Here is a 6,251-nt window from a genome sequence, read left to right as displayed (position 1 = left end):
AGAATCCTAAAGATGCTACCAGAAAACTACTAGAGCTAATCAATGAATTTGGTAAAGTAGCAGGATACAAAATTAATGCACAGAAATCTGTTGCATTCCTATACACTAATGATGAAAAATCTGAAAGTGAAATCAAGAAAACACTCCCATTTACCATTGCAACAAAAAGAATAAAATATCTAGGAATAAACCTATGTAAGGAGACAAAAGACCTGTATGCAGAAAATTATAAGACACTGATGAAAGAAATTAAAGATGATACAAATAGATGGAGAGATATACCATGTTCTTGGATTGGAAGAATCAACATTGTGAAAATGACTCTACTACCCAAAGCGATCTGTAGATTCAATGCAATCCCTATCAAACTACCACTGGCATTTTTCACAGAACTAGAACGAAAAATTTCGCAATTTGTATGGAAACACAAAAGACCCCGAATAGCCAAAGCAATCTTGAGAACAAACAAAGGAGCTGGAGGAATCAGGCTCCCTGACTTCAGACTATACTACAAAGCTACAGTAATCAAGACAGTATGGTACTGGCCCCAAAACAGAAATAGAGATCAATGGAACAGGATAGAAAGCCCAGAGATAAACCCACGCACATATGGTCACCTTATCTTTGATAAAGGTGGCAGGAATGTACAGTGGAGAAAGGACAGCCTCTTCAATAAGTGGTGCTGTGAAAAGTGGACCGCTACATGTAAAAGTATGAGATTAGATCACTCCCTAACACCATACACAAAAATAAGCTCAAAATGGATTAAAGACCTAAATGTAAGGCCAGACACTATCAAACGCTTAGAGGAAAACATAGGCAGAACACTCTATGACATAAATCACAGCAAGATCCTTTCTGACCCACCTCCTAGAGAAATGGAAATGAAAACAAAAATAAACAAATGGGTCCTACTGAAACTTCAAAGCTTTTGCACTGCAAAGGAAACCATAAACAAGACCAAAAGACAACCCTCAGAATGGGAGAAAATATTTGCAAATGCAGCAACTGACAAAGGATTAATCTCCAAAATTTACAAGAAACTCATGCAGCTCAATAACAAAAAAACAAACAACCCAATCCAAAAATGGGCAGAAGACCTAAATAGACATTTCTCCAAAGAAGATATACAGACTGCCAACAAACACATGAAAGAATGCTCAACATCATTAATCATTAGAGAAATGCAAATCAAAGCTACAATGAGATATCATCTCACACCAGTCAGAATGGCCATCATCAAAAAATCTACAAACAATAAATGCTGGAGAGGGTGTGGAGAAAAGGGAACACTCTTGCACTGCTGGTGGGAATGTGAATTGGTTCAGCCACTATGGAGAACAGTATGGAGGTTCCTTAAAAAACTATAAATAGAACTACCATATGACCCAGCAATCCCACTACTGGGCATATACCCTGAGAAAACCATAATTCAAAAAGAGTCATGTACCAAAATGTTTATTGCAGCTGTATTTACAATAGCCCGGAGATGGAAACAACCTAAGTGCCCATCATCGGATGAATGGATAAAGAAGATGTGGCACATATATACAATGGAATATTACTCAGCCATAAAAAGAAACGAAATTGAGCTATTTGTAATGAGGTGGATAGACCTAGAGTCTGTCATACATAGTGAAGTAAGTCAGAAAGAAAAAGACAAATACCGTATGCTAACACATATATATGGAATTTAAGGAAAAAAAATGTCATGAAGAACCTAGGGGTAAGACAGGAATAAAGACGCAGACCTACTGGAGAACGGACTTGAGGATATGGGGAGCAGGAAGGGTGAGCTGTGATAGGGCGAGAGAGAGTCATGGACATATACACACTAACAAACGTAAGGTAGATAGCTAGTGGGAAGCAGCCACATGGCACAGGGATATTGGCTTGGTGCTTTGTGACAGCCTGGAGGGGTGGGATAGGAGGGTGGGAGGGAGGGAGACGCAAGAGGGAGGACATATGGGAACATATGTATATGTATAACTGATTCACTTTGTTATAAAGCAGAAACTAACACACCATTGTAAAGCAATTATACCCCAATAAAGATGTTAAAAGAAATAAAAAATAATGCATATATGTGGAATCAGGAAAAATGGTACAGATGTTCTTATTTGCAAAGCAGAAATAGAGACACAGATGTAGAGAACAAATGTATGGATATCAATGCAGAAAGGGGTGGGATTGGAGGAACTGGGAGACTCGGATTTACACATATACATTATTGATACTATGTATAAAATAAACAACTGATGGGAGCATACTGTATAGCACAGGGAACTCTACCTAAGGCACTGTGGTAACCCAAATGGGAGGGAAGTCCAAAAGGGAGGGGATATCTGTATGTGTATGGCTGATTCATTTTGTTGTGCAGTGAAGGCTAACACAACATTGTAAAGCAGCCATACTCCAGTAAAAATTAATTTAAAAAAGATATACCAAAGAGAATCATTTGACATTGATGATTAAACCTTCGTAGGGATATTCTACATGGTCCATAGGGAGGTGGACATGAAGTTCACTTTGTGATTTAACTGGAGATGTTTGCTGGTTTAACAAAGGAAACTATCTTGGTGGTAGTGGAAGGAATTGAGCATCTCTGGAATTTGGGAAGAGAGAGAACAAATTCCAAGATCTGTCTACTTGAAAAACTTTCCCCAGCATTGGCAGAGTAAGAATGGCATGTAAAGTGTGAGCTTTGAGAAACTATAGACAGAAACTAAGACTTATTTGCAACTAATATGCACGTCCTAATACAAGAAAATAACTGTTCCAACATAGGCCAGCAGGGGACAGTGACAATGTCCTCTGCTCCGACTACATTCAGTGGTAGAAAGTGGATCTGAAGTTTAATTAGGTTAAGATTGCCAGATTTAACAAATAAAAATACAGGACATCCAATTAAATCTGAATGGCAGATAAACAGCACATTTTTTAAGTGTAAGTATATTCCATGTATAGCTTGGAATATATTTAGACTAAAAAAATGACTCATTGTTTCATCTGAAAACCAAATTTAACTGGGTAGGCTGTATTCTACCTGAATTAAGGAGTGTGTGAGTGTGTGTGTGTGTGCGTGTGTGTGTGTGTGTGAAACAGTCTCAGAGAAGAAGTGTACCTCATCCAGTTTCCACAGTCTTACATGGTAAAACAGGGTCTCCGTTCATTTTACCCTAAGATGGTTTGAAACGATAAAATAGTGGTCTGAAAGATTTGGAGTTTTCTTTCCTGATCTCCCTTACTGCCTCATGTCTTTTGTGCTTTGTTGCCATATTTCTAATTAACCTCTTCTCTTTCTTATATTGGCAATCAACCTCATGGTTTATGTCTCCAATAAAACTGTCTTCTCCCTGTTTTCTTACCCTGCCCTGAGGTGTAATTTTGTTCGAGTCTTCTCAAAACAAGTAGAAAGTAAATGAGGACTGTCAACTTACCTCAACCTGGACCAAGTGGGGGTAGAGAAGTAGTGAAAATATGAAGCAAAAGAGAAGAAAAAATCATCTGTTTTACTTTCCTCTTTCTGCCACGTACCATAGTATACGGGACCTGCCGTGTCTGTGTACATTTACCTTAGAAACAAGCTTTGTGTAAATTAAGTAAGCCACTTGACCTCAGGTTTCTCAACTGTAAATAAAAATAATCTCAACTTACAACTGCAAGGAGGCTCCACTGAGAAAAGGATATGAAAGTACTTTAGAAAATGTTAAGGGCTATGATTATAGGGTTTTTTTTTATTATATATTTTTTCCTCTTGGAATACCGCATCAAATATCTGCTTTGATTTCCACAGAAGAAACATTGTTATTATATTCTCTTCACCTTCACCCTGATCCCAACAACTAGTTAAAGGTGTTATAAACAGTGATAAAGAAACTTAACTGAGTCAAGTGCCACCTCTGGCATAATACACTAGCACCTTCCAATTTCTTGAGTTAAGCCCCTCCATTGGGAGCAGGTGATGGTTGGAGGAGAAACAGTCTCTTTTTAAAGCTTCAGATGTATGAAAGGAAACGCTCTGGAGCTAAACACCAGGAAACATCTATCAAAACACAAAGGAAGTGACAAATTACTTTATAATATGCAGAAAAATATGCATTTGAATGATCATCTTTAAAGACTTTTTTTGGGAAAATAACACATTTATAGATGTTATGCAGGAGGATGGGTGACTGCTTTATTCTATTAAATTTTCCCAGAAAAGGAAACTTTAGGGACTCTAAAGATGCTTGGAAATCACACTTATAGCTTCTCTCCTTATCTTACCCACTTCTTTTGGACTTTTGCTCTCAATAAGCATCACCTGTGTTGGGTCTCTGATGTTATATCCATCACCTGTGTTGGGTCGCTACTGTGATTTGTTTTGTTTTGTTTTGTTTTGTTATGTTTTTAAAACATCCTTCTTGGGTTTCCCTGGTGGCACAGTGGTTAAGAAACCGCCTGCCAATGCAGGGGACACAGGTTCGATCCCTAGTCTGGGAAGATCCCACATGCCGCGGAGCAACTAAGCCCGTGCGCCACAGCTACTGAGCCTGCACTCTAGAGACCATGAACCACAACTACTGAAGCCTACGCGCCACAACTACTGAAGCCCATGCGCCTAGAGCCCGTGCTCTACAAGCAGAGAAGCCACCGCAATGAGAAGCCCGCACACCTCAACAGAGAGTAGCCCCCGCTCGCTGCAACTAGAGAAAGCCCGGTGCAGCAGCAAAGACCCAACGCAGGCAAAAATAAAATTAATTAATTAAAAACAAAACAAAACATCCTTCTTGTGGTCTCTTCTTTTCTGCCCCACAGAGATAGCTAAGTGTTTTCTAGCTGTTTGTGTTCTTATATCCCTTGGATACAATCCAGTTTTGTAAATCCAAGTTACAGCAATTCCCTACCTCTTACAAAAGGGGATATGCCTCTCAGGAACCCTTGTGGGTGTTCCTACAAAGCCATTTAACACTATTCGTCAGTGTTAGTTGCCAGCAAAGGATTAGACCACAGGTCTCTAAAAGGGGGTGGAGAGAGGACATAGAATACTTACTATATGGATTGACACTGCCACCCTCACTCGGTCCATTCAGCCATTTGTCACCAGTCATATGCCAAGGGTCTTGGGAAGAGTGGAGATTCCACAGTCGAGATTGACAATGACCCCCATTCTTATTCACTCTGTTTCATAGAATTGTGAAATATCACAATTTGCATGTATACAGTAATATAGTATTACAGATTATGTGGTTTAGTTTTAATCCACCAAATGAAGAAGTAGCTTTAAAATATTCCTGCAGAGAGACCATGAATTGAATTGAATTTTGACAATGCAAGCACAAAGGAAGAACACGAAATTGACAGAGCTGACGTTTTTCCTTCTCCTGGCTTGAGCTCTATCTCAGCCACATTACAGGTGAAAACGGTGATAATCTAATAGAGCTGACACATTTGCTTAAAAATTTTGTTTCCCTGATAGAGTTTTATAACATAAATAAATGAAATAAAATCTATTTTTAAGTACTGTGTATTTTTCCCTTGATAATTTAATAGCCATATTAGTAGAGCAGTATATATATATAATGTAAAACTATTGATATTTTGCAATTGTAAACTCAAAGAATTGCTACTGACAGCTATATGCAACAACAAAAAAAATGTTAGCAACCACTGGGTGAAAGTCAGTATGTTGGAGTTGGCTCATATAGGCTCATGAGAGCTGACTGTTAAATTTGGAGAAGTTTTTTTCATGCTATCTGTTAAATACAACTATTATTAAAATTTCAATTATATAAATTTATAATGATATAAATTATGTTAAAAACAAAAGTAGGAAATATCAAACTTACCACTTCCTAATTATTTTAGTACTATTATTTTACCATTATCTATGCTCTTGAAGTTGTCTACATCTATTTTATCTGTATGGCAGTGTATTAGTTATCTATTGCTGAATAACGAATTACCCCAAAATTTAGCAGCGTAAAATAACAAACATTAGCTTACCAGGGTTCTAAATTAGGAAGCTGAGAGCAGCTTAGCTGGGTAGTTCTGGCTCAGGGTTTTTCATGAGGCTACAGCCAAGATAACCTTTGGGGCTGTAGCCATCTCAAGGCCTGACTGGGGCTGGAGGATTTGCTTCCAAGAATGTTAACTCACATGCCTATTGGCTGGAGGCCTCAGTTCCTGCTACACGAGCTTCTTAATCAGGCAACTTACAGTATGGCAGCTAGCCTCAAAGTGACTGATGAGCTAGAGATAGAGACAGA

The sequence above is a fragment of the Delphinus delphis genome, chromosome 9 (assembly GCF_949987515.2).
Source record: "Delphinus delphis chromosome 9, mDelDel1.2, whole genome shotgun sequence".
Lineage (NCBI taxonomy): Eukaryota > Metazoa > Chordata > Mammalia > Artiodactyla > Delphinidae > Delphinus > Delphinus delphis.
Note: the sequence above shows the minus strand (reverse complement) of the source record.